Here is a 20,949-nt window from a genome sequence, read left to right on the forward strand (position 1 = left end):
ATGAGGAGGATGAAGAAAACAGTCAGCAAGTAGAGGAGAGAGAAACATCTGGCGACACTTGGAGTACAGCTGTAGGGAGGCAGGTAAGGCAAAAACTAATCGAGCATCATTTTAAAGGTAAGTATATGTGTCTAACTCTGTTTTTTTATGGTTTTCAGAAATAAATATATATATATATATATATATATATATACAAAACCATTTTACCCGGCACTCCCTCCGTCATGTAAAACTGCTCCCGTGCCCTCTTAGACGAGAGTGCATCCTCCCGTATACAGAACCTCCATACAAGCGGCACTGGGAGACTTGATTCAAGTGATGAAAAATGGTGCTTTTATTGTAGCATAATCAATCTGATTGATTATGCTAAAAAAAAAGCACAGTTTTTCATCACTTGAATCAAGTCTCCCAGTGCCGCTTGTATGGAGGTTCTATATATATATATATATATATATATATATATATAAATCCAAAAAAATAAAGAACCCTTTTTTTTGCGCTGATATACAGTATAGCTCGTACCACTGAGAAATGCCTCCTGTCAGACAAGGCATTAAATTAGAAATAGAAAAAAAGAAGAGTTTCTCATGGGAGCTAGACCACCTCAGATGTCACTTAAAGATGTATTTATTCTTAAAATTTAACAGTAAATACTGTAACAGTATATAAAAACATCAATAAAACATGCAAATGATTTTGTACCATAAATGAACAATGCAGACTGATAATCTGACAAAATATGTGTTGGTAATATCTACAATTGGATCAAATATCAATTCTTCCACCAAAGCGTTCAGAAGTGTGTTCAAATTCACAAATGCGTGAATACCCAACGCGTTTCATCCATACAGGACTTCATCAGGGGTCGTGATCTGAGTGGTTATTAAGAAAAGGAAAATAAACTAAGTGGTAAGTTAATTTGACATGATGTTACTTGATTTAAATTGTCTACTTACATACCAATACGGTCAAAGTTTGTATGATTCAGCTATTTTTCCGTGGGTATGGACAATATTCCCAAAGATAGAAGATCTAAAAATGTCACCATCAGAATTGATATTAGTTTAAAGTGACCATATAAATATATAGCAAGAATTAGAAACCACATCGAAGAAGGAGGAACAAACATAGTCGGATGATGGAGGAATGGATGTAGATCACTCTCTACTGAAAGTTATAATCGGCGTTTAATTAATCACCGTTGAATTCATTTACATATTGCTTATCATGACAGAGATAGTGATGAACATTACAGTGTATACAATTACATCATAGGTGATCAAACAGAATTACTTACATTACAATATTCGTATTTATCATACAAAGTTCATCAATGTACATAAACAGTGAAATTGTTGTGACAATGACCTATGGATTGAAAGTATAGAAAATATACATTAAAAATAACTATGAAAATAACTCTTTTTTGACAGCATTGATTAAGAACAGCAGACTCTCACACATAATGTGTATATTATAGTCTAACCCTTTACAGTATTAACTTTTATACAGGATAAATTATGACAGCTCTTATAAATGCAGTACAATTGTGCTATTGATAAGGGACCATGCTGAACATAATAACTGATCAAAAAATAGCCGATCAAAAAATAGTTGTATTTTCAAGAAGATTTTATTATTTACACGTGGTACAATGCTATTAACCTAATTTATGTCGTACCTCATTCTACAATAATTAAATTGCACCTATTTCTGGTATCAGTTGGTAGCTAAACCACATCAACTGCTGGTATTAATCAAGATGACACCTGACGTGCCTCATTAACAGATCTGATACTTATTTCTCGTTAATCTACACAGTGTCACCACTTATAATTCATATAAATAATGGAACATCAAATTATGTTCCTAATTTCTCATGAGTTATAATATCCTATGTGATCCAATAAGTGGAGATTATTACTAAATTAAATTAGAATCAATTTAAATCAATTTTAAATAGTGTGGAACAATATTAGGCTCACCTTTTGGGTGTGAAATGAAAACTCCAATTTTGAATAAGAATAGTATGGTAGACTCAGACTAAGTCAAATATCCTAAAAGAAAAATGACTTCATAAGTGGGATTTTACTTCCTAATTAAATCAAAGTGTCTATTGATAAGGTACTCACCCTGGTGCTTTCTCAGATTCCCATTCACAGCTATGACTGAGGGTGAGAGTGGGAACTGATATATATATACCTCCTATCTGATGACATCACTTCCTATTGTATAATTATCTTATTTTCTTATTTAAATACTCTTATTTACTCTGTCAGCAGTATTCATAGTGTCCACTGATTGACCCTTAAACATAGATCTTATTGAATGAATAGAACAGTGAAATTTACTAGAGTAATAATGGTGATGAACGCTTTTGCGTTCCACCATTATTAGCGGTGTGCGTTTCACGACCGCTACTTCCGGTTCCGGCGTGCGTTCCACGGACGCTACTTCCGGTACCGGCGTGCGTTCCAGCGGCCGCTACTTCCGGTTACGATTGTAATATCGTTTCCAGTCAATGCTTTGCGGCGCACATTAAGTCTATATTAGACTACATGCTACTGATATTTACTTGATGTTACATGTAGTGTGATTTATTAAATCATTGAGTGATAATGCCTGTAATTGTTGTTTCTATTTATTAGTCCTATTAAATTAAAAATAAATATGGATTAATTAAATTAGTTTATATAAGTGACCATAATTTTTTTGATTGATTTTTTTATTTTTTTTATTTTTTTATTGTGAATCGTTCAGTGAAAATTAAATTCATACTGATTAATTATAGACTAATTAATTGTGCTGAGTATTTATTGTGTTACTTCATTGTAAATTATTAATAATTTCATTAATTAATACTAATTAATTAAAGATTTAATTTTTGTAATAAAAATTGTTAGATAGTGTTACTTAATTACAAATTATTATTAATTTCATATAACTCTATTAGTGATGATCTAGTCATATTTCATGATAAATTGATAAATTAATGTGCTCTGTGAATACTCATGACCTAGACAAACCATACATATATAACTAATTGACTAAATAGTCATTCAAAAACTATTAAGATCAACATGATCCCCCATTTACAATTACAACAAGATTATCAGTTAACATGGAAAATCCGTATGTCCCACTTTTATAGACATCTTAAGAAATAACTCGTATCATGAAATGTCAAACAATTCAGTTGCTATGATATATGCTTCTACAACTATAGACGTCCATTTAACAGGATATACTAAAACAGAAATATTTAGAGTTAAACAGAGAAATTTAAAAATGATTAATTGGGATCTTAAAGAAAGGAAACTATATCAACATCTTCATTAAGGCCATTAGGGGACAAAGTGTCAAGTGTGTATATCCAGTAAGTTTCACGTTGGGATAATCTCAGATCCCTACTTCCTCCTCTTGGATCTGCCGGTATATGTTCTAAGACCGTAAATGAGAAATTGTCCCTAGTCACTATAGCATTATGCTTCTCAGCATAATGTCTTGAAAGACTATGGGAAAGAAACCTGTTTTTGACATTTCTCATATGCTCCTGAATTCTTATCTTAGTTAATCTCTTCGTCTTTCCCACGTATGTTAAACCACAGTTACAAGTGATCTTATACACAACATATTCTGTGTTACAGTTTACCAAGTGCTTCAGCCTATACCATCTCCCTGACTCTAATTTCGTGCTGAAAGATTTGCGGTCCATAAATTTGCAACATATGCATCTAGAGCATGGAAAGCATCCTTTTGTGGGTATAATATCATTGTTTTCCTTTTTATTGAAAGGATGCGGTCTTGACAACCTACTGGGTGCCACTATGCTTTTAAGATTCGTGGCTCTCTTGAATACCAGGTTTGGTTTTTTAGGAAGGGAAGGGCCTAAAATAGAATCTTTTAGGAGTATACCCCAATGTCGATTCATAATTTTTTTAATGGCTACATTCTCTTGATTAAATTGTGTGATGAAAGGTCTACAGAACCTCTGATCAGTTTGAGCTTTATTTTTGGGACATAGCCTTAAATCCCTTTTTTGCAGAGATGCTCTAGACTTTGCTGCTTCGATGGTGTCAAGATTGTAGCCCCTTTCCACAAACCTATTGCCTATTAGAGTTGCCTGTTCCCAGTAATCATCTATGTTTGTACAATTTCGTCTTATTCGCAAGAATTGCGCATATGGCACACTGTTCTTCCAAGCTGGATGATGGCAACTAGTCTGAGGAATATAACTGTTGGCGTCAACCTCCTTAAAGAAAGTCTTCGTTATTATCTTTTCACCTACTACCCCTATTAGAGTTAGATCCAAAATATCGATCATTGTTGGATTATTTTGATAAGTGAATTTCAAATTGAATTCATTAGACTGTATACATGTCATGAATCTATTAATGCTGTTTTCATCCCCTTTCCAAACAAAAAGGAGATCGTCAATATATCTTTGGTAAAATATCACATTGACTTCAAACTCAGAATGATAAATATAGATGTCCTCCCACGTTTTCATGAACAAGTTGGCATACGATGGGGCGAATTTGGTCCCCATCGCTGTGCCTTGTTGTTGCAAATAAAACTTGTTTTCAAACTCGAAGAAATTGTGATTCAGAATAAATGTAATGCTGTCCAATAAAAACTGTATTTCATTTTTAGATAAGCTTGGATCATTCAACAGAACTAACTTAATGGCCTCTACACCTTTACAATGAGGGATAGATGAGTATAATGCTTGCACATCTATGGTAAGCCAATGATACTCTTTGGACCACTCTAGGAGCTCCAACTTTTGTAATACGCTGGTAGAGTCTTTGAGATATGATTTCATTTCTGTCACATAGTGTTGCAATCTTAGATCTAAATAATGGGACAGATTCGCCGTCAGGGAGTTTATCCCTGCCACTATGGGCCTTCCTGGTGGTGTGGTCTTACTCTTATGAATCTTTGGAATATGATAGAAATTTGGGACTATCGGGTGTTTCACATACATATAGTCAAATTCTTCCTTACAAATCAAACTGTCTTTGAGGGCTTTTGAAAGTAAAACGAATAACTCCTCTTGATATAATGCAGTGGGGTTATTGGGCAATTCAATATACGTCTGCCCATCCAATAGTATCTTGGATGCCTCATTCAGGTACGCAGTTTTGGTTTGTAAAACAACTGCTCCACCCTTATCCGCCCCTTTAATGACCAGATCAGTGTCATTTTTCAGGGATTTCAATGCTCCCTTCTCCTGTGGATTAAGGTTAGTCCCATATTTGTTGCTTTTAAGCTTTATTTTCCTGAAATCTTCCCTGACTGATTCATAAAAAATGTCCAGATTGCTACCCCTGGACTCTACTGGGTAATATTTAGAAGGTAACTTAACCAATGGAGCTTTTTCATTCATACTAGAACTTGATTGAGGGTTTTTAAGGAAATGTCTCTGTATTGTTAATTTACGGACGTATTTATTAAGATCAACAAATAAGTTGAATTTATCAACATGTAAATCTGGTGCGAATTTCAATCCCTTATCTAATAGGGAGCGTTCCGCTGATGATAATTGTCTCTCTGTGATATTGACAATCCCAGACGTGGTTTCTCCTGATTGAACAGGGCTCTCCTTTTTTGGGGGCTTTTTTCGGCCCCCTCTACACCCTCGTCTCCTCCAGTATGGCCTCTCTTTATACCCTGTGGTGAGTCCAATCTGATATGCAACTCCTCTCTTTGTTGCTGTATACGGGGAAATCTGTAACCCCGCCTTTCTTCTAAAAAATGTCCCTTTTGATTTCTATCTGGGGTAGGTGATCTGTCTGTGTTGTATCTGTTCCTATAAGAGGAATTATAATACTTCTTCGATGGCATAAAGTTATTCCTTTGGTAACCTTGATGTGAAGGGAATCTCTTCCTATGACCTCTCCGTTCATAACCCTGATTGGGATAAGGAGATCTATAAGAACTCCTGGGTCTGTACATGCCTCTTCGGCCACCTTGATTAACTCTATAGTTCTTATAGGCTTCCTGTTGTGGCCTTTCCCATCGGGGATATCTATTCATTGGCATTTGATTCCTTTCATCTAATCTCTCCTCTTTAATTGGTAAATGATGTATTTGACCAGAAATATAATCATTTTTATCTCTGATAAATTTCTTTTGCTTATGTGCTATAATTTCTTCTTCCATAGTGTCCAATTTATAATGTAGATCTAATACATCCCGTTTGAACTCCTCGCTATCCTCAAATTTGGTAGCTTGTAATTCTACTCTTTTTATCTCCTCCTCTAACCGACTTAACTCCTTCTTCCTTTCAGTAATTATTAAAGTAATAAGTTTCACTGAACAATCATCTAGAATAGTGTTCCAGTTGGTAATGAAACTTTCATTTCCCCCTCCTATTGTTGGGGTTTTGTGCAATCGTAAACCTCTCGGGATCCTACCTACCTCTAAATATTTTTCTAGTGTCATAATATCATACCAATTTTTCAACTCCTTGACTGCTAGTTTTTCTACCAAGTTTAGATAACCATAGTAATCGTCATCATCGGTTTGAAAAACTTGTTCCTCCTCCTCAAAAATGTTTCTAACCTTCAAAGATCTCTTTGATCTATCATTAAATATAGGCATAATTGCTGTTAATTAAAAAAGCTGCAATAAGGGTGCTTACTGACAAAATACTACACAAACCAAAAAAATAAAGAACCCTTTTTTTTGCGCTGATATACAGTATAGCTCGTACCACTGAGAAATGCCTCCTGTCAGACAAGGCATTAAATTAGAAATAGAAAAAAAGAAGAGTTTCTCATGGGAGCTAGACCACCTCAGATGTCACTTAAAGATGTATTTATTCTTAAAATTTAACAGTAAATACTGTAACAGTATATAAAAACATCAATAAAACATGCAAATGATTTTGTACCATAAATGAACAATGCAGACTGATAATCTGACGAAATATGTGTTGGTAATATCTACAATTGGATCAAATATCAATTCTTCCACCAAAGCGTTCAGAAGTGTGTTCAAATTCACAAATGCGTGAATACCCAACGCGTTTCGTCCATACAGGACTTCATCAGGGGTCGTGATCTGAGTGGTTATTAAGAAAAGGAAAATAAACTAAGTGGTAAGTTAATTTGACATGATGTTACTTGATTTAAATTGTCTACTTACATACCAATACGGTCAAAGTTTGTATGATTCAGCTATTTGCCGTGGGTATGGACAATATTCCCAAAGATAGAAGATCTAAAAATGTCACCATCAGAATTGATATTAGTTTAAAGTGACCATATAAATATATAGCAAGAATTAGAAACAACATCGAAGAAGGAGGAACAAACATAGTCGGATGATGGAGGAATGGATGTAGATCACTCTCTACTGAAAGTTATAATCAGCGTTTAATTAATCACCGTTGAATTCATTTACATATTGCTTATCATGACAGAGATAGTGATGAACATTACAGTGTATACAATTACATCATAGGGGATCAAACAGAATTACTTACATTACAATATTCGTATTTATCATACAAAGTTCATCAATGTACATAAACAGTGAAATTGTTGTGACAATGACCTATGGATTGAAAGTATAGAAAATATACATTAAAAATAACTATGAAAATAACTCTTTTTTGACAGCATTGATTAAAAACAGCAGACTCTCACACATAATGTGTATATTATAGTCTAACCCTTTACAGTATTAACTTTTATACAGGATAAATTATGACAGCTCTTGTAAATGCAGTACAATTGTGCTATTGATAAGGGACCATGCTGAACATAATAACTGATCAAAAAATAGCCGATCAAAAAATAGTTGTATTTTCAAGAAGATTTTATTATTTACACGTGGTACAATGCTATTAACCTAATTTATGTCGTACCTCATTCTACAATAATTAAATTGCACCTATTTCTGGTATCAGTTGGTAGCTAAACCACATCAACTGCCGGTATTAATCAAGATGACACCTGACGTGCCTCATTAACAGATCTGATACTTATTTCTCGTTAATCTACACAGTGTCACCACTTATAATTCATATAAATAATGGAACATCAAATTATGTTCCTAATTTCTCATGAGTTATAATATCCTATGTGATCCAATAAGTGGAGATTATTACTAAATTAAATTAGAATCAATTTAAATCAATTTTAAATAGTGTGGAACAATATTAGGCTCACCTTTTGGGTGTGAAATGAAATCTCCAATTTTGAATAAGAATAGTATGGTAGACTCAGACTAAGTCAAATATCCTAAAAGAAAAATGACTTCATAAGTGGGATTTTACTCCCTAATTAAATCAAAGTGTCTATTGATAAGGTACTCACCCTGGTGCTTTCTCAGATTCCCATTCACAGCTATGACTGAGGGTGAGAGTGGGAACTGATATATATATACCTCCTATCTGATGACATCACTTCCTATTGTATAATTATCTTATTTTCTTATTTAAATACTCTTATTTACTCTGTCAGCAGTATTCATAGTGTCCACTGATTGACCCTTAAACATAGATCTTATTGAATGAATAGAACAGTGAAATTTACTAGAGTAATAATGGTGATGAACGCTTTTGCGTTCCACCATTACAAGCGGCGTGCGTTTCACGACCGCTACTTCCGGTTCCGGCGTGCGTTCCACGGACGCTACTTCCGGTACCGGCGTGCGTTCCAGCGGCCGCTACTTCCGGTTACGATTGTAATATCGTTTCCAGTCAATGCTTTGCGGCGCACATTAAGTCTATATTAGACTACATGCTACTGATATTTACTTGATGTTACATGTAGTGTGATTTATTAAATCATTGAGTGATAATGCCTGTAATTGTTGTTTCTATTTATTAGTCCTATTAAATTAAAAATAAATATGGATTAATTAAATTAGTTTATATAATAAGTGACCATAATTTTTTTGATTGATTTTTTTATTTTTTTTATTTTTTTATTTTTTTATTGTGAATCGTTCAGTGAAAATTAAATTCATACTGATTAATTATAGACTAATTAATTGTGCTGAGTATTTATTGTGTTACTTCATTGTAAATTATTAATAATTTCATTAATTAATACTAATTAATTAAAGATTTAATTTTTGTAATAAAAATTGTTAGATAGTGTTACTTAATTACAAATTATTATTAATTTCATATAACTCTATTAGTGATGATCTAGTCATATTTCATGATAAATTGATAAATTAATGTGCTCTGTGAATACTCATGACCTAGACAAACCATACATATATAACTAATTGACTAAATAGTCATTCAAAAACTATTAAGATCAACATGATCCCCCATTTACAATTACAACAAGATTATCAGTTAACATGGAAAATCCGTATGTCCCACTTTTATAGACATCTTAAGAAATAACTCGTATCATGAAATGTCAAACAATTCAGTTGCTATGATATATGCTTCTACAACTATAGACGTCCATTTAACAGGATATACTAAAACAGAAATATTTAGAGTTAAATAGAGAAATTTAAAAATGATCAATTGGGATCTTAAAGAAAGGAAACTATATCAACATCTTCATTAAGGCCATTAGGGGACAAAGTGTCAAGTGTGTATATCCAGTAAGTTTCAAGTTGGGATAATCTCAGATCCCTACTTCCTCCTCTTGGATCTGCCGGTATATGTTCTAAGACCGTAAATGAGAAATTGTCCCTAGTCACTATAGCATTATGCTTCTCAGCATAATGTCTTGAAAGACTATGGGAAAGAAACCTGTTTTTGACATTTCTCATATGCTCCTGAATTCTTATCTTAGTTAATCTCTTCGTCTTTCCCACGTATGTTAAACCACAGTTACAAGTGATCTTATACACAACATATTCTGTGTTACAGTTTACCAAGTGCTTCAGCCTATACCATCTCCCTGACTCTAATTTCGTGCTGAAAGATTTACGGTCCATAAATTTGCAACATATGCATCTAGAGCATGGAAAGCATCCTTTTGTGGGTATAATATCATTGTTTTCCTTTTTATTGAAAGGATGCGGTCTTGACAACCTACTGGGTGCCACTATGCTTTTAAGATTCGTTGCTCTCTTGAATACCAGGTTTGGTTTTTTAGGAAGGGAAGGGCCTAAAATAGAATCTTTTAGGAGTATACCCCAATGTCGATTCATAGTTTTTTTAATGGCTACATTCTCTTGATTAAATTGTGTGATGAAAGGTCTACAGAACCTCTGATCAGTTTGAGCTTTATTTTTGGGACATAGCCTTAAATCCCTTTTTTGCAGAGATGCTCTAGACTTTGCTGCTTCGATGGTGTCAAGATTGTAGCCCCTTTCCACAAACCTATTGCCTATTAGAGTTGCCTGTTCCCAGTAATCATCTATGTTTGTACAATTTCGTCTTATTCGCAAAGGCCACAACAGGAAGCCTATAAGAACTATAGAGTTAATCAAGGTGGCCGAAGAGGCATGTACAGACCCAGGAGTTCTTATAGATCTCCTTATCCCAATCAGGGTTATGAACGGAGAGGCCATAGGAAGAGATTCCCTTCACATCAAGGTTACCAAAGGAATAACTTTATGCCATCAAAGGAGTATTATAATTCCTCTTATAGGAACAGATACAACACAGACAGATCACCTACCCCAGACAGAAATCAAAAGGGACATTTTTTAGAAGAAAGGCGGGGTTACAGATTTCCCCGTATACAGCAACAAAGAGAGGAGTTGCATATCAGATTGGACTCACCACAGGGTATAAAGAGAGGCCATACTGGAGGAGACGAGGGTGTAGAGGGGGCCGAAAAAAGCCCCCAAAAAAGGAGAGCCCTGTTCAATCAGGAGAAACCACGTCTGGGATTGTCAATATCACAGAGAGACAATTATCATCAGCGGAACGCTCCCTATTAGATAAGGGATTGAAATTCGCACCAGATTTACATGTTGATAAATTCAACTTATTTGTTGATCTTAATAAATACGTCCGTAAATTAACAATACAGAGACATTTCCTTAAAAACCCTCAATCAAGTTCTAGTATGAATAAAAAAGCTCCATTGGTTAAGTTACCTTCTAAATATTACCCAGTAGAGTCCAGGGGTAGCAATCTGGACATTTTTTATGAATCAGTCAGGGAAGATTTCAGGAAAATAAAGCTTAAAAGCAACAAATATGGGACTAACCTTAATCCACAGGAGAAGGGAGCATTGAAATCCCTGAAAAATGACACTGATCTGGTCATTAAAGGGGCGGATAAGGGTGGAGCAGTTGTTTTACAAACCAAAACTGCGTACCTGAATGAGGCATCCAAGATACTATTGGATGGGCAGACGTATATTGAATTGCCCAATAACCCCACTGCATTATATCAAGAGGAGTTATTCGTTTTACTTTCAAAAGCCCTCAAAGACAGTTTGATTTGTAAGGAAGAATTTGACTATATGTATGTGAAACACCCGGTAGTCCCAAATTTCTATCATATTCCAAAGATTCATAAGAGTAAGACCACACCACCAGGAAGGCCCATAGTGGCAGGGATAAACTCCCTGACGGCGAATCTGTCCCATTATTTAGATCTAAGATTGCAACACTATGTGACAGAAATGAAATCATATCTCAAAGACTCTACCAGCGTATTACAAAAGTTGGAGCTCCTAGAGTGGTCCAAAGAGTATCATTGGCTTACCATAGATGTGCAAGCATTATACTCATCTATCCCTCATTGTAAAGGTGTAGAGGCCATTAAGTTAGTTCTGTTGAATGATCCAAGCTTATCTAAAAATGAAATACAGTTTTTATTGGACAGCATTACATTTATTCTGAATCACAATTTCTTCGAGTTTGAAAACAAGTTTTATTTGCAACAACAAGGCACAGCGATGGGGACCAAATTCGCCCCATTGTATGCCAACTTGTTCATGAAAACGTGGGAGGACATCTATATTTATCATTCTGAGTTTGAAGTCAATGTGATATTTTACCAATGATATATTGACGATCTCCTTTTTGTTTGGAAAGGGGATGAAAACAGCATTAATAGATTCATGACATGTATACAGTCTAATGAATTCAATTTGAAATTCACTTATCAAAATAATCCAACAATGATCGATTTTTTGGATCTAACTCTAATAGGGGTAGTAGGTGAAAAGATAATAACGAAGACTTTCTTTAAGGAGGTTGACGCCAACAGTTATATTCCTCAGACTAGTTGCCATCATCCAGCTTGGAAGAACAGTGTGCCATATGCGCAATTCTTGCGAATAAGACGAAATTGTACAAACATAGATGATTACTGGGAACAGGCAACTCTAATAGGCAATAGGTTTGTGGAAAGGGGCTACAATCTTGACACCATCGAAGCAGCAAAGTCTAGAGCATCTCTGCAAAAAAGGGATTTAAGGCTATGTCCCAAAAATAAAGCTCAAACTGATCAGAGGTTCTGTAGACCTTTCATCACACAATTTAATCAAGAGAATGTAGCCATTAAAAAAATTATGAATCGACATTGGGGTATACTCCTAAAAGATTCTATTTTAGGCCCTTCCCTTCCTAAAAAACCAAACCTGGTATTCAAGAGAGCCACGAATCTTAAAAGCATAGTGGCACCCAGTAGGTTGTCAAGACCGCATCCTTTCAATAAAAAGGAAAACAATGATATTATACCCACAAAAGGATGCTTTCCATGCTCTAGATGCATATGTTGCAAATTTATGGACCACAAATCTTTCAGCACGAAATTAGAGTCAGGGAGATGGTATAGGCTGAAGCACTTGGTAAACTGTAACACAGAATATGTTGTGTATAAGATCACTTGTAACTGTGGTTTAACATACGTGGGAAAGACGAAGAGATTAACTAAGATAAGAATTCAGGAGCATATGAGAAATGTCAAAAACAGGTTTCTTTCCCATAGTCTTTCAAGACATTATGCTGAGAAGCATAATGCTATAGTGACTAGGGACAATTTCTCATTTACGGTCTTAGAACATATACCGGCAGATCCAAGAGGAGGAAGTAGGGATCTGAGATTATCCCAACGTGAAACTTACTGGATATACACACTTGACACTTTGTCCCCTAATGGCCTTAATGAAGATGTTGATATAGTTTCCTTTCTTTAAGATCCCAATTGATCATTTTTAAATTTCTCTGTTTAACTCTAAATATTTCTGTTTTAGTATATCGTGTTAAATGGACGTCTATAGTTGTAGAAGCATATATCATAGCAACTGAATTGTTTGACATTTCATGATACGAGTTATTTCTTAAGATGTCTATAAAAGTGGGACATATGGATTTTCCATGTTAACTGATAATCTTGTTGTAATTGTAAATGGGGGATCATGTTGATCTTAATAGTTTTTGAATGACTATTTAGTCAATTAGTTATATATGTATGGTTTGTCTAGGTCATGAGTATTCACAGAGCACATTAATTTATCAATTTATCATGAAATATGACTAGATCATCACTAATAGAGTTATATGAAATTAATAATAATTTGTAATTAAGTAACACTATCTAACAATTTTTATTACAAAAATTAAATCTTTAATTAATTAGTATTAATTAATGAAATTATTAATAATTTACAATGAAGTAACACAATAAATACTCAGCACAATTAATTAGTCTATAATTAATCAGTATGAATTTAATTTTCACTGAACGATTCACAATAAAAAAATAAAAAATAAAAAAAAATAAAAAAATCAATCAAAAAAATTATGGTCACTTATTATATAAACTAATTTAATTAATCCATATTTATTTTTAATTTAATAGGACTAATAAATAGAAACAACAATTACAGGCATTATCACTCAATGATTTAATAAATCACACTACATGTAACATCAAGTAAATATCAGTAGCATGTAGTCTAATATAGACTTAATGTGCGCCGCAAAGCATTGACTGGAAACGATATTACAATCGTAACCGGAAATAGCGGCCGCTGGAACGCACGCCGGTACCGGAAGTAGCGTCCGTGGAACGCACGCCGGAACCGGAAGTAGCGGTCGTGAAACGCACGCCGCTAATAATGGTGGAACGCAAAAGCGTTCATCACCATTATTACTCTAGTAAATTTCACTGTTCTATTCATTCAATAAGATCTATGTTTAAGGGTCAATCAGTGGACACTATGAATACTGCTGACAGAGTAAATAAGAGTTTTTAAATAAGAAAATAAGATAATTATACAATAGGAAGTGATGTCATCAGATAGGAGGTATATATATATCAGTTCCCACTCTCACCCTCAGTCATAGCTGTGAATGGGAATCTGAGAAAGCACCAGGGTGAGTACCTTATCAATAGACACTTTGATTTAATTAGGGAGTAAAATCCCACTTATGAAGTCATTTTTCTTTTAGGATATTTGACTTAGTCTGAGTCTACCATACTATTCTTATTCAAAATTGGAGTTTTCATTTCACACCCAAAAGGTGAGCCTAATATTGTTCCACACTATTTAAAATTGATTTAAATTGATTCTAATTTAATTTAGTAATAATCTCCACTTATTGGATCACATAGGATGTTATAACTCATGAGAAATTAGGAACATAATTTGATGTTCCATTATTTATATGAATTATAAGTGGTGACACTGTGTAGATTAACGAGAAATAAGTATCAGATCTGTTAATGAGGCACGTCAGGTGTCATCTTGATTAATACCGGCAGTTGATGTGGTTTAGCTACCAACTGATACCAGAAATAGGTGCAATTTAATTATTGTAGAATGAGGTACAACATAAATGAGGTTAATAGCATTGTACCACGTGTAAATAATAAAATCTTCTTGAAAATACAACTATTTTTTGATCGGCTATTTTTTGATCAGTTATTATGTTCAGCATGGTCCCTTATCAATAGCACAATTGTACTGCATTTATAAGAGCTGTCATAATTTATCCTGTATAAAAGTTAATACTGTAAAGGGTTAGACTATAATATACACATTATGTGTGAGAGTCTGCTGTTTTTAATCAATGCTGTCAAAAAAGAGTTATTTTCATAGTTATTTTTAATGTATATTTTCTATACTTTCAATCCATAGGTCATTGTCACAACAATTTCACTGTTTATGTACATTGATGAACTTTGTATGATAAATACGAATATTGTAATGTAAGTAATTCTGTTTGATCACCTATGATGTAATTGTATACACTGTAATGTTCATCACTATCTCTGTCATGATAAGCAATATGTAAATGAATTCAACGGTGATTAATTAAACGCCGATTATAACTTTCAGTAGAGAGTGATCTACATCCATTCCTCCATCATCCGACTATGTTTGTTCCTCCTTCGATGTTGTTTCTAATTCTTGCTATATATTTATATGGTCACTTTAAACTAATATCAATTTTGATGGTGACATTTTTAGATCTTCTATCTTTGGGAATATTGTCCATACCCACGGCAAATAGCTGAATCATACAAACTTTGACCGTATTGGTATGTAAGTAGACAATTTAAATCAAGTAACATCATGTCAAATTAACTTACCACTTAGTTTATTTTCCTTTTCTTAATAACCACTCAGATCACGACCCCTGATGAAATCCTGTATGGACGAAACGCGTTGGGTATTCACGCATTTGTGAATTTGAACACACTTCTGAACGCTTTGGTGGAAGAATTGATATTTGATCCAATTGTAGATATTACCAACACATATTTCGTCAGATTATCAGTCTGCATTGTTCATTTATGGTACAAAATCATTTGCATGTTTTATTGATGTTTTATATACTGTTACAGTATTTACTGTTAAATTTTAAGAATAAATACATCTTTAAGTGACATCTGAGGTGGTCTAGCTCCCATGAGAAACTCTTCTTTTTTTCTATATATATATATATATATATATATATATATATGAACAATGCATTACTGACATACAATTGATACATGTGTAATATATTGTTTTGATATGTGTGGTGCTCATATGTTTTTCAGGTTGACAAGCATGTGTTTTTTTTTCTAAAAAATGTATTGTGCTGCTTTGATTGTTTAAGGCCACATGCTTGTGTGGCCAAACCACAGAGTACAAATACAAGCCATTAACTAAGACCTTAGTTTGTGTAGTTTCTAAGAAACTGCATGATGTTCTTGTAAAACAACATAATGGTTACAATTCTCATCTTCATAATGTGGATATATGGCATTGGAATTGTGAAAAAACATGGCCTATTCACACCTCTACAAAAAAACATTGTATCAAATACAAATAAAGGCACATTTAACAGATTTACTCATAACATTGTCATAATGCAAATACATGTCCTGCTAATAATGTGATTGATTGTTTTAGAAATTAAATGACATAATGCTCAGGTATTACTGATTCTGATTGTTATTAGAAATAATCTGGCTACTGACCAAGGAATACGAATTCTGATTGTTATTGTAAAGTATATGGATACTGATCAAGGAATACTGACACTGGTTGTTATTGTAAAGAAGTGTCATAATGGTCATGTAATACTGAGAGTGATTAGTAATTTGAAGAAATGACATTATGGGAGTGATTAATGATAAAAAAAAAATAGCATTTTCAGTGTCCTTCATACACTTAAACTGACCCTGTTTTTTTCACCAAAACAGAATGAACACCAACACCTGGCTTTTTGGGGGCCACTTTGGAGGCTGATGTGCTTTTCCCAGTGACGTGTGTCCGTGTACGGCTGGATTGCCTTGGTGGGAAGGTATCTGGGGAAATGATAGATGTTGGGGTTCCTGAGCTGTTGCTTGGTTGTAATGCTTGTTGAGAACTGAGGTTTTGGTTTGGCTCAGGTTACTCAGTGTAGCATTGAGTTCTCTGGTAGCTGCAGTGTGACTCTCCATAATGCGGCTGATGCTTTCTACTAACATTTGGTTGGTTTCCAAAATGTTGAGGTAGTTTTGGTGCTGTCTGTGTTGTTCATCCATTACACTGTGGAATGTGTTAATCATATGTGTGTTGTCAGCACGCATTAATTCCATTGTGTTGGCGATTCGAGTGACTTGCACATTTAGACGACTACTATTTAGACTAATTCAGGGAAGATGATGAGGCAAACTAGCTAGAAAATGTGTCTGACTATGCAGACAATCCAGGCTATTTGCCTGCTGGGTTGACCAAGTACTCTAAAAAACCTGATCCTGCGTTGTCATTTGTGGTGACGGTGGACTGATTTGTGGTGCAGGTGTTGTTTCTGTTGGAGGCGTACTCACAGGTGGCATTGTAGGTATTGTTTGGTCGATTGGCTGGAGATGTAACACAAAGCTTTCCTCCATTTGTGTGTCATGCTGGGGGTCGGGGGAATGTTGTCATCATCTGTATGGGCTGTAATGAAAGAACATTTGAGTTTATGTAGACATATATTGGTTTAATATGTGTTTTGAATAATTATGAGACAAGACATGTTAAAGCTGAGTCAAAATGGGGTTGTTGCCAACAACATCAATACTTCAGTTACATTAAGGCCATGCCTCTCTACTATATTAGATGTGTTACTTTAGAATGTAATATTAAGCAGAATCCGTCTCAGAAATACAGAACATACAGTACTGTCCAAACACTGTTTATGGTTTGTTTAAACATGTGTTAAACTAGGTTTGCAAGCATAATTTATATGGGTATGCAGGATCTCCACACTACATCTAACTACATCACCACACAATATTTTTTATAGACCTAATCCTTGTGAAGCTTGCCCTTGTGTTTTTGTTGCAGCATATTCATCTTAATATGCTACTATATGGCTGAAGTGGACAAACATATATTTAGTGTAGAGCTGTAACTCCATAACATTTGTTAGCCATTTTATTGTTATTGTTCAGCCATTAGTATGTTATTGATAAAGGTCACATGACCGAAACGCGTTGATACTGCCATCAGGAGTGTGAGTAGCCATCATTTTTAAATCTGTGTAAATTTTTCTATTTCTATTTTTTCTTCTTTTTATTCGCTTTTCTGGATTTTTATTGACTGTTATTCTACCCTTGTGGATGGTTTTATACCGTGGACTATTTTTTAAGAATGTTCTGTACAAATAAATTCGTTTTTATGGAAAAAACCTATGGATATATGTTACTTTGGTGGATAAGAGTTGGAGAAAGGGATACCTCACTCGCCGCCTAGAAAAGATACCTTGATAGGAGCAGCACTTCGCTTCCAAGTGTGAGTCAGGGTACGAGATGTATGTGGACATTGCACATTTAAAGATACCGAGATGTGTTTGATTTCTGCACTGTTCCTAATACAAGCTGTACGGTTGGAGACCTGTTCGTTGAACAACAACGCTTGAAAGATACCTTTATAGGAGTCACCATACACCTTGCAGTGTGAGTTCGGGTACGCTGTGCGGTATATCTCAAAGATACCTAGATGTGTTTATAGTCTGCTTTTCAGCTGTGAGTCTTGGGGTACACGTCCCTTTGAGTTTTTTCTTATTCTGACAAACTCGTTTTTTTTTCTCTCTACATCCTGTGGTGGATTGATAGAACACTAGAAGGTTGGAGAAAAGAGGAAATTAAAAACACTTTTTGAACACATGTCAATTTTGGTTTTGTTTGGGTACGAGCTGGTTTAATTTTTTTTTTGATAATTATATAAATTAACCTTTCAGAACGTACCACACATTATTCTGTATTTTTGTTTTTATTTTTCACGATAAAATTGAGCACACAAGTTACCTGGTTAGAGAGCGGACCGATGAATTATAACTCCTGAAATATACCTTTATAGGAGTCACCACACGTCGTGCAGTGTGAGTTTGGGTACGCTTTGTGTCATAGCCTAAAGATACCTAGATGTGATTACAGCCTGCATCCTCTGTGTGAGTTCTGGGGTACGCTCCCAATCAGACTATCCTTCACTAAGATAATCCACTTTCGCTTCTACACTCTGTGGTGAATTGAGCACTAGATGGTTGGAAAGAGAGGATAAAGATACCTTTATGAACACATATTCATTTTATTTTTTGTGAGTCTTGGTACGCTGGAGTTAAACAAAGTGTGACTTGATATAGAGATTATTTGTTTAAAAGGAACGAACTACACATTGGTGGTTTTTTTATTTTGTTTTTATTTCCACATTTTGGAGTCAACGGAGCAGAGATCACCTGTCAGAAGAATCATAAGAAATAATATCAACGTTCAAAGAGAAAAGGGTCGTATACCTTTATGTTGCGCTGAGTGTGTGAAGAAGGCTTAAACTTCTTGTATGGTATGTTATTGTGTGGCCTCCAACCAGGCTAATTATTTGTAAAGTGCCCTGTGTAATTATGTGTCCTAATGTTTGTTTTTTTCTACTCACCAGGCAGCTGATGGGATTGTGGTTTCCGTGTTGGCGGACTCTCCGATAGTTGGAATGGTGGCCTTGATGACACATTTGATATGCGTCGTTGTGCTGGTGACTCCTGTTGTCTGGTGTGCACATCCGGACTGTGTCTCTTGTAGACCATATGTCTTGGCCTGCAAGAATCCTCAGGACGCCTCCTTCTGGAAATGAGCCGTTGTGTGGATGGTCCTATACCAAACAAAAAAATGAATGTTGTGCCAAAGTGTGTTTTTGTTGAGAACATTTTTAAGCAAATTCTGTACATCATTACCTTTTATTAATTTCTTAAGTAAATACACATTTTTAAAATTAAAAAAGCAGCCACAGTTATTTAAGTGTACTGTATATTGTGTGCACTTTGTCCAGGAACCAACCATAGAAAAATACAAACATAATTGGTCCATGTGCTTAGATAAAAGAACAAACCACTAAAATTTTGAAGCACTAATATTAACACACAAAAAACACATACATGAACACACAACACTACAAATGACAATCATGTTTTTAAAGAATGTGGAGTCTAAAAAATTTAAGGTAGGCGGAAACCAAACAGTATGATGTGTTAAATTCCACAAACACTATTACACCATCCAAAAAAAACAAAAACATATATTGCTACATTTTAAAAAACCAAAATGAGTAACACATTGACCTCAAACAAAGTAAAAATAGTCATTTTCTCACATGGCAAACGAAGTGAACCTCACCGCCAAATATCCAAAAACAGTAAAAAAAAAAAAAAAAGGCCAAACACACTCAATCTGCCAAAACAACAATGTATGGAAATTTACAATGCAAAACATACATTATACATTTGCAGACAATTTTAAAAAGCCAAGAGTAAGTGCCTCTGCCTCATGAGCCACACAAATAAGTATAGAGTGTGAAAACATAGCCATTCAACTGAAACAAACAACTGCAGTAATGTGATTATGTTTTTCCAGACACAAATTAAATATGGACATTCAAATATGTGTGAAAAAAACCCAACACAACTACTAAACAGAAATGCATAAAGTAATTTACACAAACAAATACAGTAAATAGAAGATGGCATGTTTGGAAAAGTGTTAAACACACTTTGAAATGTTAAAATATAAAAAACAAAAAACTCACCATCCTGCCTGGACCGATCCGAATCCTGGACATAAGCAGCCTCCACAACTTCATTAGGAATTAGGCTCCTCAGGGGCTCCTCGTACTCAAGATATTTGGCGATAAAGGGATGTCCCCCACCTATCTGTCGAGCAGACTTCACCTCCTTGCCCATTTTCGCCTTCACGCGCCGCTTTATACAGTATCATAAAATCGTTTGCGGCACGTGTCCTCTGTACTCTTGACAACACCCTCACTGTTCACAGCCGCAACCACTTTGCCCCACAAGACACTCTTCTTGCGTGATGTAGCTTTTGATGACTCAGGCCCAAACAACTGACAAGGATATTTCATCAGCTCACGCACCAAAGCCACATTCTCTGCATAATTAAATTTCACATTGTGGACAGTCTTAGTAGTGGTGCGTGGCTGCGGAGCTGCATCATTGTCAGTGCCACTAGAGGCTACAGCAGCAACCTCACCCACCTCCTCCAACTCACTAACCTCCTCCACCTCACTCACCCCCTCCACCTCACTCACC

Source organism: Pseudophryne corroboree, chromosome 1 (genome assembly GCF_028390025.1).
Source record: "Pseudophryne corroboree isolate aPseCor3 chromosome 1, aPseCor3.hap2, whole genome shotgun sequence".
Classification (NCBI taxonomy): domain Eukaryota; kingdom Metazoa; phylum Chordata; class Amphibia; order Anura; family Myobatrachidae; genus Pseudophryne; species Pseudophryne corroboree.